Source organism: Schistocerca piceifrons, unplaced genomic scaffold, assembly GCF_021461385.2.
Source record: "Schistocerca piceifrons isolate TAMUIC-IGC-003096 unplaced genomic scaffold, iqSchPice1.1 HiC_scaffold_2341, whole genome shotgun sequence".
Classification (NCBI taxonomy): Eukaryota; Metazoa; Arthropoda; class Insecta; order Orthoptera; family Acrididae; genus Schistocerca; species Schistocerca piceifrons.
In genome coordinates, this window is record NW_025728275.1 from 2680245 (window position 1) to 2697444 (window position 17200).

Here is a 17200-nt window from a genome sequence, read left to right on the forward strand (position 1 = left end):
ATTTGGGATACGTGTATCTCCGTTCCGATGCACTATTCCTTCTTTACTAAATCCCTCCTTCCCTCACATTGACAAAATTAACATAGAAAATTGCGTCGCTATGAAATACTATGCGTTCTATAACATCTCCTTCTACACAGATTAACGTTTCTATGGAGACGACAGGATTTTCTTTTGGGATACGACTTTCTCCTTACCGAAGCACTATTCCTTCTTTACTGCACCTCTCGAACCCTCACTTTGACGAATTAACACAGAAATTGGGTCGCTATGAAATACTGTGGGTTCTATGACTCCTCCTTCTAAATCGAGTAACGTTCCATGGAAACGACAGGATTTTCTTTTGGGATACGAGTATCACCTTTCCGATGCACTATTCCTTCTTTACTGCATCCCTCGCTCCCTCACATTGACGAATTACCACAGATAATGCGTCGCTATGAAAAACTATGGGTTCTATGGCGTCTCCTTCTAAATCGAGTAACGTTTCTATGGTAAAAACAGGACTTTCTTTTCGGATACGACTATCTCCTTTCCGGCGCACTATTCCATCCTTACTGCATTTCTCGCTCCCTAACATTGACGAATTAACACAGAAAATGCGTCGCTATGAAATACTATGTGTTCTTTGCCTTTTCCTACTAAATCGAGTAGCGATTCTATGGAGACGACAGGAGTTTATTTTGGGATGCGAGTTTCTCCTTTCCGATGCACTACTCCTTCTTAACTGCATCCTCCGCTCCCTCACACTGACGAATTAACACAGAAATTGCGTCGCTATGAAGTACTATGGGTACTGTGACAACTCCTTCTAATCGAGTAACGTTCCAATGGATAGGACAGGATTTTCTTTTGGGATACGACTATCTCCTTACCGATGCACTATTCTTTCATTGCTGCATAACTCGCTCCCTCACATTTACAAATTAACACAGATTTTTGCGTCGCTATGATATACTATGGGTTCTATGACTTCTCCCTTCTAAGGCGAGTATCGTTTCTATGTAAACGACTGGATTTGCTTTTGGGATACGAGTATCTCCTTTCCGGTGCACTATTCCTTCTTCACTGCATCCCTCGCTCCCTCACATTGGCGAATTAACACAGAAAATGCGTCGCTATGAAATACTGTGGGATCTATGACTTCTCCTTCTAAATCGAGTAACGTTTCTATGTAAACGACTGGATTTTCTTTTGGGATACGAGTATCTCCTTTCCGATGCACTATTCCTTCTTCACTGCATCCCTCGCTCCCTCACATTGACGAATTATCACAGAAAATTCCGTCGCAATGAAATACCATGTGTTCTAGAACTTATCCTTCTGAATCGAGTAACGTTTCTATGAAACCGACTGGATTTTCTTTTGGGATACGACTATCTCCTTTCGATGCAGTACTCCTTCATAACTGCATCCATCGCTCTCTCACACTGATGAATTAACACAGAAAATGCGTCGCTATGAAATACTGTGGGATCTATGACTTCCTCCTTCTAATCGAGTAACGTTTCTATGTAAACGACTGGATTTTCTTTTGGGATACGAGTATCTCCTTTCGGATGCACTATTCCCTTCTTCACTGCATCCCTCGCTCCCTCACATTGACGAATTAACACAGAAAAATGCGTCGCTATGAAATACAGTGTGTTCTATGACTTCTCCTTCTAACCTCGAGTCGCGTGTCTATGGAAACGACCGGATTTTCTTTTGGGATACGAGTATCTCCTCTCCGATGCACTATTCCTTCTTTACTGCTTCTCTCGCTCCCTCACATTGACGAATTAACACAGAAATTCCGTCGCTATGAACTACTATGTGTCTCTACAACTTCTCCTTCTTAATCGACTAACATTCTCTATGGATACGACAGGATTTTGTTTTGGGATACAAGTACCTCCTCACCGATGCACTATTCCTTGTTTACTGCTTCCCTCGCTCCCTCACATTGACGAATTAACACAGAAATTGCGTCGCTATGAACTACCATGGGTTCTATGACTTCCTCTTCTAAATCGAGTAACGTTTCTATGGAAACGACAAGATTTCTTTTGGGATACGGGTATCTCCGTTTCGGATGCGCTATTCCGTATTTACTGCATCCCTCGTTACCTCACATTGACGAATTAACACAGAAATTGCGTCGCTATGAAATACTATGGGTTCTATGGCTTCTCCTTCTAAGTCGAGTATCGTTTCTATGGAAACTACAGGATTTTCTTCAGGGATACGACTATCTCCTTTCTGATGCACTACTCCTTCTTAACTGCATCCATCGCTCCCTCACACTGACGAATTAACACAGATATTGCGTCGCTATGAGATACTATGGGTACTGTGACATCTCCTTCTAATCGAGTAACGTTTCTATGGAAACGACAGGATTTTCTTTTGGGATACGCCAATCCCCTTTCGGTTGCAATATTTCTTCTTTACTGCATCCCTCGTACCCTCATATTGACGAATTATCACAGAAAATTCCGTCGCAATGAAATATTATGTGTTCTAGACTTCTCCTTCTAACTCGAGTAACGTTTCGATGGAAACGACAGGATTTTGTTTCTGGATACGAGTTTCTCCTTTCCGATGCACTCCATCTTTACTGCATCCCTCACTCGGTCACATTGACGTATTAACACAGAAATTGCGTTGCTTTGAAATACTATGGCTTCTATGACCATCTCCTTCTATATCTAGTAACGTTCCCATGGAAACGACAGGATTTTCTTTTGGGATACGAGTATCTCCTTGCCGATGCAGTATTCCCTCTTTACTGCATCCCACGCTCCCTCTCATTGACGAATTAACACAGATATTGCGTCGCTCATGAACAACTATGTGTTCTATGGCCTCTCCTTTTCTATTTAAACGACAGGATTCTCGTTTGGGATACGAGTAACTTCTTTCCGATGCACTACTTCTTCTTAGCTGCCTCGCTCGCTCCCTCACACTGACGAATTAACACAGAAATTGCGTTGTTATGAAATCCTATGGGTTCTATGACATCTCCTTCTTAATCGAGTAACGTTTATGGTAACGACAGGTTTTTCTTTTTGGGATACGACTATCTCCTTACCGATGCACCATTCCTTCTTTACTGCATCCCTCGCTCCCTCACATTGACGAATTAACACCGAAATTCCGTCGCTATGAAATACTATGGGTTCTATGACACCTCCTTCTACATCGAGTAACGTTTCTATGGAGACGACCAGGATTTTCTTTTGGGAGACGACTTTCTCCTTACCGAAGCAATATTCCTTCTTTACTGCATCTCTCGCCCCTTCACTTGACAAATTAACACAGAAATTGCGTCGTTATGAAATACTATGGGTTCTATGACTCCTCCTAAATCGAGTAACGTTCCCATGGAAACGACAGGATTTTCTTTTGGGATACGAGTATCTCCTTTCCGATGCACTATTCCCTCCTCTTGCTGCATTCCTCGCTCCCTCACATTGACGAATTACCACAGATAATGCGTCGCTATGAAAATCTATGGGTTCTATGGCGTCTCCTTCGAAATCGAGTAACGTTTCCATGGAAAAAAATATGATTTTTCTTTTGGGATACGACTATCGCCTTTCCGATACACTATTCCTTCTTTACTGCATTTCTCGCTCCACCTAACACTGATGAATTAACACATAAAAGGCGTCGGTATGAAATACTATGGGTTCTTTGCCTTTTCCTACTAAATCGAGTAGCGATACTATAGAAACGACAGGATTTTATTTTGGGGATGCGAGTTTCTCCTTTTTGATGCACTACTCCTTATTAACTGCATCCATCGCTCCCTTACACTGACGAATTAACACAGAAATTGCGTCGCTATGAAGTACTATAGGTACTGTGACAACTCCTTCTAATCGAGTAACGTTTCAATGGATACGACAGGATTTTCTTTTGGGATACGACTATCTCCTTACCGATGCACTATTCTTTCTTTACTGCATAACTCGCTCTCTCACCTTTACAAATTAACACAGATTTTTGCGTCGCTATGATATTCTATGGGTTCTATGACTTCTCCTACTAAATCGAGTTACGTTTCAATGGAATCGACAGATTTTGATTTGGGATACGAGTATCACCTTTCCGCACATGCACTATTCCTTCTTTACTGCATCCCTCGCTCCGTCACATTGACGAATTAACACAGAGATTGCGTCGGTATGAAAAACAATGGGTCTATGACATCTCCTTCTAAATCGAGTAACGTTTCTATGGAAACGACGGGATTTTCTTTGGGATACGACTAAATCCTTTCCGATGCACTATTCCTTCTTTACCGCATCCCTCGCGCCCTCACATTGACGAATTAAACACAGAAATTGCGTCACTATAATATACTGTGGGTTCTATGACTTCTCCTTCTAAACAGGGTATCATTTCTATGGTAACAATAGGATTTTCTATTGGGATACGACTATCTTCTTTCCGATGCACTATGCCTTCCTGACTGCATCCCTAGCTCCCTCACATTGACGAATTAACATAGAAATTCCCGTCGCTATGAAATACTATTGGTTCTATGACTTCTCCTTCTAAACTGAGTAACGTTTCTATGGAAACGACATTATTTTCATTTGGGATACGGGTTTCTCCTTTTCGATGCACTTATTCCTTCTTTACTGCATCCCTCGCCCCCTCATTTTGACGAATTAACACAGAATTTAATCGCTATTAAATACTATGGGTTCTATGACCTCTCCTTCTAAATTGAATAATCTTTCTATGGAAACAACAGGACTTTCTTTTGGGATGCGAGTATTTCCTTTCCGATGCACTATTCCTTCTTTACTGCATCCCTCGCTCCCTCACATTGACGAATTAACACAGAAATTGCGTCGCTATGAAATACTATGTGTTCCATGACTGCTCCTTCTAAATCGGTTTACATTTCTATGGAACCGACTGGATTTCCTTTTGGGTTACGAGTATCGACATTCCGATGCCATATTCCTTTTTTTACTGCATCCCCTCGCTCCCTCACATTGCCAATTAACACAGAAATGCGTCGCTATGAAATACTATGGGGTCTATGACATCACCTTCTAAATCGAGTAACGTTTCAATGGGAAACGACAGGATTTGGTTTTGGGGATACGAGTATCTCCATTTCCGATGCACTTTCCCTCTTTACTACATCCCTCGCTCCCTCACATTGTCGAATTAACACAGAAATTGCGTCGCTATACAAAAACAATGGGTTCTATGTCTTCTCCCTTCTAAATCGAGTAACGTTTCTATAGATACGACAGGATTTTCTTTTGGGATACGACTAAATTCTTTCCGATGCACTATTCCTTCTTTACTGCATCCCCTCGCTCCCTCACATTGACGAATTAACACAGAAATTGCGTCGCTATGATATTATTATGGGTTCTATGACTTCTCCATTCTAAACTGAGTAACGTTTATATGGAAACGACATTATTTTCATTTGGGAAACGGGTTTCTCCTTTTCGATGCACTGTTCCTTCTTTACTGCATCCCTCGCCCCCTCACATTGACGAATTAGCGCAGAATGTAATTCGCTATGAAATACTATGGGTTCTATGACTTCTCTTTCTAAATCGAGTAATGTTTCTATGGAAACGACAGGATTTTCTTTTGGGGTCCGAGTATCTCCTCTCCGATGCACTATTCCTTCTTTACTGATTCCCTTCGCACCCCACATTGACGAATTAACACAGAAATTGCGTCGCTATGAACTACTATGAGTTCTATGACCTTCCCCTTCCAAATCGAGTAACGTTTCTATGGAAACGTCAGGACTTTCTTTTGGGATACGAGTATCTCCTTTCGGATGCGCTATTCTGTCTTTACTGCATCCCTCGCTTCCCTCACATTGACGAATTAAACACAGACATTGCGTCGGTATAAAATACTATGGGATCTATGAATTCTCCTTCTTAATCGAGTATCGTTTTCTATAGAAAAGGAATGGAATTTCTTTTGGGATTCGACTATCTACTTTCCGATGCACTATTCCTTCTTTACTGCATCCCTCGCGCCCTCACATTGACGAATTGACACAGAAATTGCGTCTCTATGATATACTATGGGTTCTATGACTTCTCCTTCTAAACCGGCTATCATTTCTCTGGAAACAACAGGATTTTCTTTTGGGATGCGGACTATCTTCCTTTCCGATGCACTATTCCTTCCTTGACTGCATCCCTCGCTCCCTCACATTGACGAATTAACATAGAAATTCCGTCGCTACGAAATACTATTGGTTCTATGACTTCTCCTTCTAAATCGAGTAACGTTTCTATAGCAACGACATTATTTTCATTTGGATACGGGTTTTCTCCTTTTCCATGCACTATTCCTTCTTTACTGCATCCCTCGCCTCCGTCACATTGACGAATTAACACAGAAATTGCGTCGGTATGAAAAACAATGGTTCTATGACCTCTCCTTCTAAATTCGAGTAACGTTTCCTTGGGAAACGACAGGACTTTCTTTTCGGATGCGAGTATTTCCCTTTCCGATGCACTAATTCCCTCTTTACTGCATCCCTCGCTCCCTCACATTTGACGAATTAACACAGAAATTGCGTCGCTATGGAATACTATGGGTTCTATGACTTGTCCTACTAAATCGAGTAATGTTTCTATGGAAACGACAGGATATTCTTTTGGGATACGAGTATCTCCTTTCCGATGCACTATTCCTTCTTTACTGCATCCTTCGCCCCCTCACATTGACTAATAAGCACACAAATTGCGTCGCTATGAAATGCTATGGGTTCTATGACTTCTCCCTCTAAATCGAGTAACGTTTTCAATGGAAACGTCAGGACTTTCTTTTGGGATACGAGTATCTCCTTTCGGATGCGCTATTCTGTCTTTACTGCATCCCTCGCTCCCCTCACATTGACGAATAAACACAGAAATTGCTTCGCTGTGAAATACTGTGTGTTCTATGACATCTCCTTCTAAATCGAGTGACGTTGCTATGGCACCGACAGGATTTAGATTTGGGATACGAGTATCTCCATTCCGGTGCACTATTCGCTTCTTTACTAAATCCCTCCTTCCCTCACATTGACGAATTAACATAGAAATTGCGTCGCTATGAAATACTATGCGTTCTATGACATCTCCTTGTAAATCGAGTAACGTTTCTATGGAAACGACAGGATTTTCTTTTGGGATACTACAATCTCCTTTCCGATGCACTATTCCTTCTTTACCTGCATCCCTCGCCCCCTCACATTGACGAATTAACGCAGATATTCCGTCGCTATGAAATACTTTGGGTTCTATGACTTCTCATTCTAAATCGAGTAACGTTTCTATGGAGACGACAGGATTTTCTTTTGGGATACGACTTTCTCCTTACCGATGCACAATTCCTTCTTAACTGCATCCCCTCGCTCCCTCACTTTGACAAATTAACACAAATCTTGCGCCGCTATGAATACTATGTGTTCTATGACATCACCTTCTAAATCGAGTAACGTTTCAATGAAACGACAGGATTTTGTTTTGGGATACGAGTATCTCCTTTCCGATGCACTTTTAGGTTCTTTACTGCATCCCTCGCTCCCTCACATTGTCGAATTAACACAGAAATTGCGTCGCTATCAAAAACAATGGGTTCTATGTCTTCTCTTTCTAAATCAAGTAACGTTTCTATGGAGACGACAGGATTTTCTTTCGGATACGACAATCTCCTTTCCGATGTACTAACCCTTCTTTACTGCATCCCTCACTCAGTCACATTGACGAATTAACACAGATATTGCGTCGCTATGATAAACTATGGGTTCTATGGCTTCTCCATCTAAATCGAGTCACATTTCTATGGAAACGACAGGATTCTCTTTTGGGATACGAGTACCTCCTTTCCGATGCACTATTCCATCATTTACTGCAACCTTCGCTCGCTCACATTGACAAATTAACACAGAAATGCGTCACTATGAAATACTATGGGTGTTATGACATCACCTTCTAAATCGAGTAACGTTTCAATGGAAACGACAGGATTTTCTTTTCGGATACGACTATCTCCTCTCCGATGCACTATTCCTTCTTTACTGCATCCCTCGCCCCCTCACATTGACGAATTAACGCATATATTCCGTCGCTATGAAATACTTTGTGTTCTATGACTTCTCCTTCTCAATCGAGTAACGTTTCTATGGAGACGACAGGATTTTCTTTTGGGATACGACTTTCTCCTTACCGATGCACAATTCCTTCTTAACTGCATCCCTCGCTCCCTCACTTTGACAAATTAACACAGATCTTGCGCCGCTATGAAGTACTATGGGTTCTATGACATCACCTTCTAAATCGAGTAACGTTTCAATGGAAACGACAGGATTTTGTTTTGGGATACGAGTATCTCCTTTCCGATGCACTACTCCTTCTGTACTGCTTCCTCACTCCGTCACATTAACGAATTAACTCAGAAATTGCGTCGCTATGAAAAACTATGTGTTTTATGACTTCTCCTTCTACATCGAGAATCGTTTCTATGGAAAGGACTGGATTTTCTTATGGAATACGACTATCTCCTTTCCGATGCACTATTCCTTCTTTACCGCATCCCTCGCCCAATCACATTGACGAATTAACACAGAAATTGCGTCGCTATGAAATACTATGTGTTCCATGACTGCTCCTTCTAAATCGAGTTACGTTTTTATGGAAACGACTGGATTCCTTTTGGGTTAACGAGTATCGACATTCGATGCTCTATTACTTTTTTACTGCAACCCTCGCTGGCTCACATTGACGGATTAACACAGAAATTGCATCGCTATGAAATACTATGGGTTCTATGACTTCTCCTTCTAAATCGAGCATCCTTTCTCTGGAAAGGAATGGATTTTCTGTTGTAATACGACTATCTCTCCTTCCCGATGCACTATTCCTTCTTTACTGCATCCCCTCGCTCCCTCACATTGACGAATTAACACAGAAATTGCATCGCTATGAAATACTATGGGCTCTATTACTTCCCCTTCTAAATCGAGTATCATTTCAATGGAAACGACAGGACTTTCTTTTGGGATACGAGTATCTCCTTTCGGATGCGCTATTCTGTCTTTACTGCATCCCTCGCTCCCTCACATTGACGAATAAACACAGAAATTGCGTCGCCTGTGAAATACTGTGTGTTCTATGACATCTCCTTCTTAATCGAGTGACGTTGCTATGGCACCGACAGGATTTAGATTTGGGATACGAGTATCTCCATTCCGGTGCACTATTCCTTCTTTACTAAATCCCTCCTTCCCTCACATTGACGAATTAACATAGAAATTGCGTCGCTATGAAATACTATGCGTTCTATGACATCTCCTTGTAAATCGAGTAACGTTTCTATGGAAACGACAGGATTTTCTTTTGGGATACTACAGTCTCCTTTCCGATGCACTATTCCTTCTTTACTGCATCCCTCGCCCCCTCACATTGACGAATTAACGCAGATATTCCGTCGCTATGAAATACTTTGGGTTCTATGACTTCTCATTCTAAATCGAGTAACGTTTCTATGGAGACGACAGGATTTTCTTTTGGGATATGACTTTCTCCTTACCGATGCACAATTCCTTCTTAACTGCATCCCTCGCTCCCTCACTTTGACAAATTATCACAGATATTACGTCGCTATGAAATACTATGGGTTCTATGACTCATCCTTCTAAATCGAGTAACGTTCCCATGGAGGCGACAGGATTTTCTTTTGGGATACGTGTATCTCCTTTCCGATGCAGTATTCCCTCTTTACTGCATCCCACGCTCCCTGTCATTGACGAATTAACACAGATATTGCGTCGCTATGAAAAACTATGGGTTCTATGGCTTCTCCTTCTAAATCGAGCATCATTTCAATGGAAACGACAGGATTTTCTTTTGGGATACGACTATCTCCTTACCGATGCACTATTCCTTCTTTACTGCATAACTCGCTCCCTCACATTTACAACTTTACACAGATTTTGGCGTCGCTATGATATTGAATGGGCTCTATGACTTCTCCTTCTAAATCGAGTAACGTTGCCATGGAAAAGACAGGTTTTTCTTTTGGGATACGAGTATCTCCTCTCCGATGCATTATTCCCTCTTTACTGCATCCCTCGCTCCCTCACATTGACGAATTACCACAGATAATTGGTCGCTATGAAAAACTATGGGTTCTATGGGATCTCCTTCTAAATCGAGTAACGTTTCTATGGAAAGGACAGGATTTTCTTTTGGGATACGAGTATCTCCTTTCCGATGCACTATTCCTTCTTTAGTGCATTTCTCGCTCCCTAACATTGACGAATTAACACAGAAAATGCGTCGCTATGAAATACTATGGGTTCTTTGCCTTTTCATACTAAATCGAGTAGCTATTCTATGGAAACGACAGGATTTTGTTTTGGGATGCGAGTTTCTCCTTTCCGATGCAGTACTCCTTCCTAACTGCGTCCCTCGCTCCCTCACACTGACGAATTAACACAGAAATTGCGTCACTATGAAGTACTATGAGTACTGTGACAACTCCTTCTAATCGAGTAACGTTTCAATGGATACGACAGGATTTTCTTTTGGGATACGACTATCTCCTTACCGATGCACTATTCCTTCTTTACTGCATAACTCACTCCCTCACATTTACAACTTTACACAGATTTTGGCGTCGCTGTGATATTCAATGTGCTCTATGACTTCTCCTTCTAAATCGGGTTACGTTTAAATGGAAACGACAGGATTTTGAATTCGGATACGTGTATCTCCTTTCCGATGCACTATTCCTTCTTTAATGCATCCCTCGCTCCGTCACATTGACGAATTAACACAGAAATTGCGTCGGTATGAAAAACAATGGGTTCTATGACTTCTCCTTCTAAATCGAGTAATGTTTCTATGGAAACGACAGGATATTCTTTTGGGATACGAGTATCTCCTTTCGGATTCACTATTCCTTCTTTACTGCATGCCTCGCTCCCTCACATTGACGAATTATCTCAGATATTGCGTTGCTATGAAATGCAGTGTGTTCTATTACATCTTCATCCAACTCGAGTAACGTTTCTATGGAAACGACAGGATTTTCTTTTGGGATACAGCTATCTCTTTTCGGATGCACTATTCGTTCCTTACTACATCACTAGCTCCCTCGCATTGACGAATTAACACAGGAATTGCGTCGCTATGAAATAGAATGTGTTCTATGACTTCTCCTTCGAACTCGATTAACGTGTCTATGGAAACGACCGGATTTTCTTTTGGGATACGAGTATCTATTCTCCGATGCACTATTCCTTCTTAACTGCATCCCTCGCTCCCTCACACTAACGAATTAACACAGAAATTGCGTCGCTATGAACTTCCATGGGTTCTATAACTTCCCCTTCTAAATCGAGTAACGTTTCCATGGAAACGACAGGATTTCTTTTGGGATACGGGTATCTATTTCGGATGCGCTATTCCGTATTTACTGCATCCCTCGCTCCCTCACATTGGCGAATTAACACAGAAATTGCGTCGCTATGAAATAGTATGGGTTCTATGGCTTCTCCTTCTAAATCGAGTATCGTTTCTATGGATACTACAGGATTTTCTTTTGGGATACGCCTATCCCCTTTCGGTTGCACTATTATTTCTCTGCTGCATTCCTCGCTCCCCCACATTGACGAATTATCACAGAAATTCCTTCGCAATGAAATACTATGTGTTCTAGAACTTATCCTTCTGAATCGAGTAACGTTTCTATGGAAACGACAGGATTTTCTTTTGGGATACGAGTATCTCCTTTCCGATGCAGTACTCCTTCTTAACTGCATCCATCGCTCCCTCACACTGATGAATTAACACAGAAATTGCGTCGCTATGAAATACTATGGGTACCAAGACATCTCCTTCTAAATCGAGTAACGTTTCTATGGAAACGACAGGAATTTCTTTTTGGATACGAGTATCTCCTTTCCGATGCTCTTTTCCTTCTTTACTGCATCCCTCGCTCCCTCACCATGACGAATTAACACAGAAATTGCGTCGCTATGAAATACTATGTGTTCTATGACTTCTCCTTCTAAATCGAGCATCATTTGTCCGGAAAGGAATGGATTTTCTGTTGTAATACGACTATCTCCTTTCCGATGCACTATTCCTTCTTTACTGCATCCCTCGCTCTCTCACATTGACGAATTAACACAGAAATTGCATCGCTATGAAACACTATGGGCTCTATTACTTCTCCTTCTAAATCGAGTAGCGTTTCTATGGAAACGACAGGATATTCATTTGGGATAGGAGTATATCCTATCTGATGCACTATTCCTTCTTTACTGCATCCTTCGCTCCCTCACATTGACGAATAAACACATAAATTGCGTCGCTGTGAGATACTGTGTGTTCTATGACATCTCCTTCCAAATCGAGTAACGTTTCTATGGAAACGACAGGATTTTCTTTTGGGATACGCGTAACTCCTTTCCGATGCACTATTCTTTTTACTGCATCCCTCGCTCCCACACATCGACGAATTAACACAGAAATTGCGTCGCTATGAAATAGTATGGGTTCTATGACTATTCCATCTAAATCGAGTAACGTTGCTATGGCACCGACAGGATTTTCATTTGGGATACGAGTATCTCCGTTCCGATGCACTATTCCTTCTTTACTACACCCCTCCTTCCCTCACATTGACGAATAAACATAGAAATTGCGTCGCTATGAAATACTATGCGTTCTATGACATCTCCTTCCAAATCGAGTAACGTTTCTATGGAAACGACAGGATTTTCTTTTTGGATACGAGTATCTCCTTTCCGATGCTCTTTTCCTTCTTTACTGCATCCCTCGCTCCCTCACTTTGACAAATTAACACAGATATTACGTCGCTTTGAAATACTATGGGTTCTATGACTCATCCTTCTACATCGAGTAACGTTCCCATGGAAACGACAGGATTTTCTTTTGGGATACGAGTATCGCCTTTCCGATGCAGTATTCCCTCTTTACTGCATCCCACGCTCCCTCTCATTGACGAATTAACACAGATATTTCGTCGCTATGAAAAACTATGGGTTCTATGTCTTCTCCTTCTAAATCGAGTAACGTTTCTATAGATACGACAGGATTTTCTTTTGGGATACGAGTATCTCCTTTCGGATGCACTATTCCTTCTTTACTGCATCCCTCGCTACCTCACATTGTCGAATTATCTCAGATATTGCGTTGCTATGAAATACTATGGGTTCTATGACTTCTCCTTCTAAATCGAGTAACGTTTCAATGGAAACGACAGGATTTCTTTTGGGATACGAGTATCTCCTTTCGGATGCGATATTCCGTCTTTACTGCATCCCTCGCTCCCTCACATTGACGAATTAACACAGAAATTCCGTCACTATGAAATACTATCGGTTCCAAGACTTCTCCTTCTAAATCGAGTAACGTTTCTATGGAAACGACATTATTTTCATTTGGAATACGGGTTTCTCTATTTCGATGCACTATTCCTTCTTTACTGCATCCCTCGCCCCCACACATTGACGAATTAACACAGAAATTAATCGCTATGAAATACTATGGGTTCTATGACCTTTCCTTCCAACTCGAGTAACGTTTCTATGGAAACGACAGGATTTTCATTTGGGATACAGCTATCTCTTTTCGGATGCACTATTCGTTCCTTACTACATCCCTAGCTCCATCGCATTGACGAATTAACACAGGAATTGCGTCGCTATGAAATACAATGTGTTCTATGACTTCTCCTTCTAACTCGAGTAACGTGTCTATGGAAACGACCGGATTTTCTTTTGGGATACGAGTATCTCCTTTCCGATGCACTATTCCTTCTTTACTGCTTCCCTCGCTCCCTCACATTGACGAATTAATACAGAAATTGCGTCGCTATGAACTACTGTGAGTTCTATGACTTCTCCTTCTAAATCGAGTAACGTTTCTATGGAAACGAGAGGATTTTCTTATGGGATACGACTATCTCCTTTCCGATGCACTATTCCTTCTTTACTGCTTCCCTCGCTCAACCACATTGACGAATTAACACAGATATTGCGTCGCTATGAAATACTATGGGTTCTATGTCTTTTCCTTCTAAATCGAGTAACGTTTCTATGGAAACGACAGGATTTTCTTGTAGGTTACGAATATCTCCTTTCCGACGTACTAATCCTTCATTACAGCATCCCTCGCTCATCTCACACTGACGAAATAACACAGAAATTCCGGCGGTATTGGATACTAGGGGTTCTATGATTTCTCCTTCTAAATTGAGTAGCGTTTCTTTGGAAACGACAGGATTTACTTTTGGGACACGAGTACCTCCTTCCCGATGCACTATTCCTTCTTCACTGCATACCTCGCTCCCTCACATTGGCGAATTAACACAGAAATTGCGTCGCTATGAAATACTATGGGTTCTACGACTTCTCCTTCTCAATCGAGTAACGTTTCTATGGAAACGACAGGTTTTTCTTTTGGGATACGACTATCTCCTTTCTGATGCACTATTCCTTCTTTCCTGCAACCCTAGCTCCCTTGCATTGACGAATTAACACAGGAATTGCGTCCCTATGAAATACAATGTGTTCTATCACTTCACTTTCTAACTCGAGTAACGTTTCTTTCGAAACGACTGGATTTTCTTTTAGGATACGAGTATCTCCTTTTCTAAGCACTATGAAATACTATGTGTTCTATGACTTCTACATCTAACTCGAGTAACGTTTCTGTGGAAACGACAGGATTTTCTTTGAGGATACGAGTGTCTCCTTTCCGATGCACTATTCCTTTTTTTACTGCATCCCTCGCTCCCTCACATTGACGAATTAACACAGAAATTGCGTCGCTATAAACTTCTATGGATTCTATGACTTCTCCTTCTCAATCGAGTAACGTTTCTATGGAAACGACAGGATTTTCTTTTGGGATACGAGTATCTCTTGTCCGACGCACTATTCCTTCTTTACTGCAACCTTCGCTTTGTAACATCGACAAATAAACATAGAAACTGCCTCGCTATGAAATACAATGTGTTCTATGACTTCTCCTTCTACATCGAGTAACGTTTCTATGGAAACGACTGGATTTTCTTTTGGGACACGGGTATCGCCTTTCCGATGCGCTATTCCTTCTTTACTGCATCCCTCGATCCATCGCATTGACGAATTAACAGAGAATTTGCGTCGCTATGAACTACTATGGGTTCTATGACTTCTCCTTCTAAATCGAGTAACTTTTCTATGGAAACGACGGGATTTTCTCATGGGATACGAGTATCTCTTTTCCGATGCACTTTTCCTTCTTTACAGCATCCCTTGCTCCCTCACATTGCTGATTTAACACATAAATTAAGTCGCTGTGAAATGGTATGGGTTCTATGACTTCTCCTTCTAAATCGAGTAACGTTTATATGGAAGCGACAGGATTTTCTTTAGGTATACGACTATCTAATTTCCGATGCATTATTCCTTTTTTACTGCATCCCTCGCTCCCTGACATTGACGAATTAACACAGAAATTGCGTCGCTATGATATACTATGGGTTCTATGACTTCTCATACTAAATCGAGTACCGTCTGTATGGAAACGACAGGATTTTCTTTTGGGATACGGGTAACTCCTTTCCGATGCACTATTCCTTCTTTACTTCATCCCTCGCTCCCTCACACTGACGAATTAACACAGATATTGCATCGCTATGAAATACTATGGGCTCTATGACTTCTCCTTCTCAATCGAGTAACATTTCTATGGAAACGACAGGATTTTCTTTTGGGATACGAGTATCTCCTTTCGGATGCACTATTCCTTCTTTACTGCATCCCTCGCTCCCACACATTGACGAATTAACTCAGAAATCGCGTTGCTATGAAATACTATGGGTTCTATGTCTTCTCCTTCTAAATCGGGTAACGTTACTATGGAAACGACGGGATTTTCTTGTGGTATACGAGTTTCTCTTTCCCGATGCACTATTCCTTCTTTATAGCATCTCTGGCTCCCTCACACTGATGACATAACACAGAAATTGCGTCGCTATGAACTACTATGGGATCTATGCCTCCACCTTCTAAATCGAATAACGACTCTGTGCATACGACAGCATTTTCTTTTGGGATACGACTATCTCCTTTCCGATGCATTATTCCATCCTTACTGAATTCGTCGCTCCTTCACATTGACGAATTAACACAGAATTTGCGTCGCTATGATATACAATGGGTTCTATGATTTCTATTTCTAAGTCGAGTAACGTTTCTATGGAAACGACTGGATTATCTATTGGGATACGAGTATCTCCTTTCCGATGCACTACTCCATCTTTACTGCTTCCCCCGCTCCCTCACATTGACGAATTAATACAGAAATTGCGTCGCTATGAAATACTATGAGTTCTATGACTTCTCCATCTAAATCGAGCAACGTTTCTATGGAAACGACAGGATTCTCTTTTGGTATACGAGTATATCCAGTCCTATGTACTATTCCTTCTTAACAGCATCCCTCGATCCCTCACATTGACGAATTAACACAGAAGTTGCGTGCTATGGATTATAAAGGGTTCTGCGACTTCTAGTTCTAAAGGCAGTAACGTTTCTATGGAAACGACGGTATTTTCTTTTGGGATACGAGTTTCTCCTTTCGATTCACTATTCCTTTTTTACTGCATCCCTCGATCCCTCACATTGACGAATTAATACGGATACTGCGTCGCTATGAAATACTATGGGTTCCATGACTTCTCCTTCTAAATCGAGTAACGTTTCTATGGAAAGGACAGGATTTTCTCTTGGGATACGACTATCTCCTTTCCAATGCATTATTTCTTGTTCACTGCATCCCTTGCTCCCTCTCACTGACGAATTAACACAGAAAATGCGTCGCCATGAAATACTATGGGTTATATGACATCTCTTTCGAAATGGAGTAACGTTTCTATGGAAACGACTGGATTTTCTTTTGGGATACGGGTATCTCCTTTCCGATGCGCTATTCCTTCTTTACTACATCCCTCGATCCATCGCATTGACGAATTAACAGAGAATTCGCGTCGCTATGAACTACTATGGGCTCTATGACTTCTCCTTCTAAATCGAGTAACTTTTCTATGGAAACGACGGGATTTTCTCATGGGATACGAGTATCTCTTTTCCGATGCACTTTTCCTTCTTTACAGCATCCCTTGCTCCCTCACATTGCTGATTTAA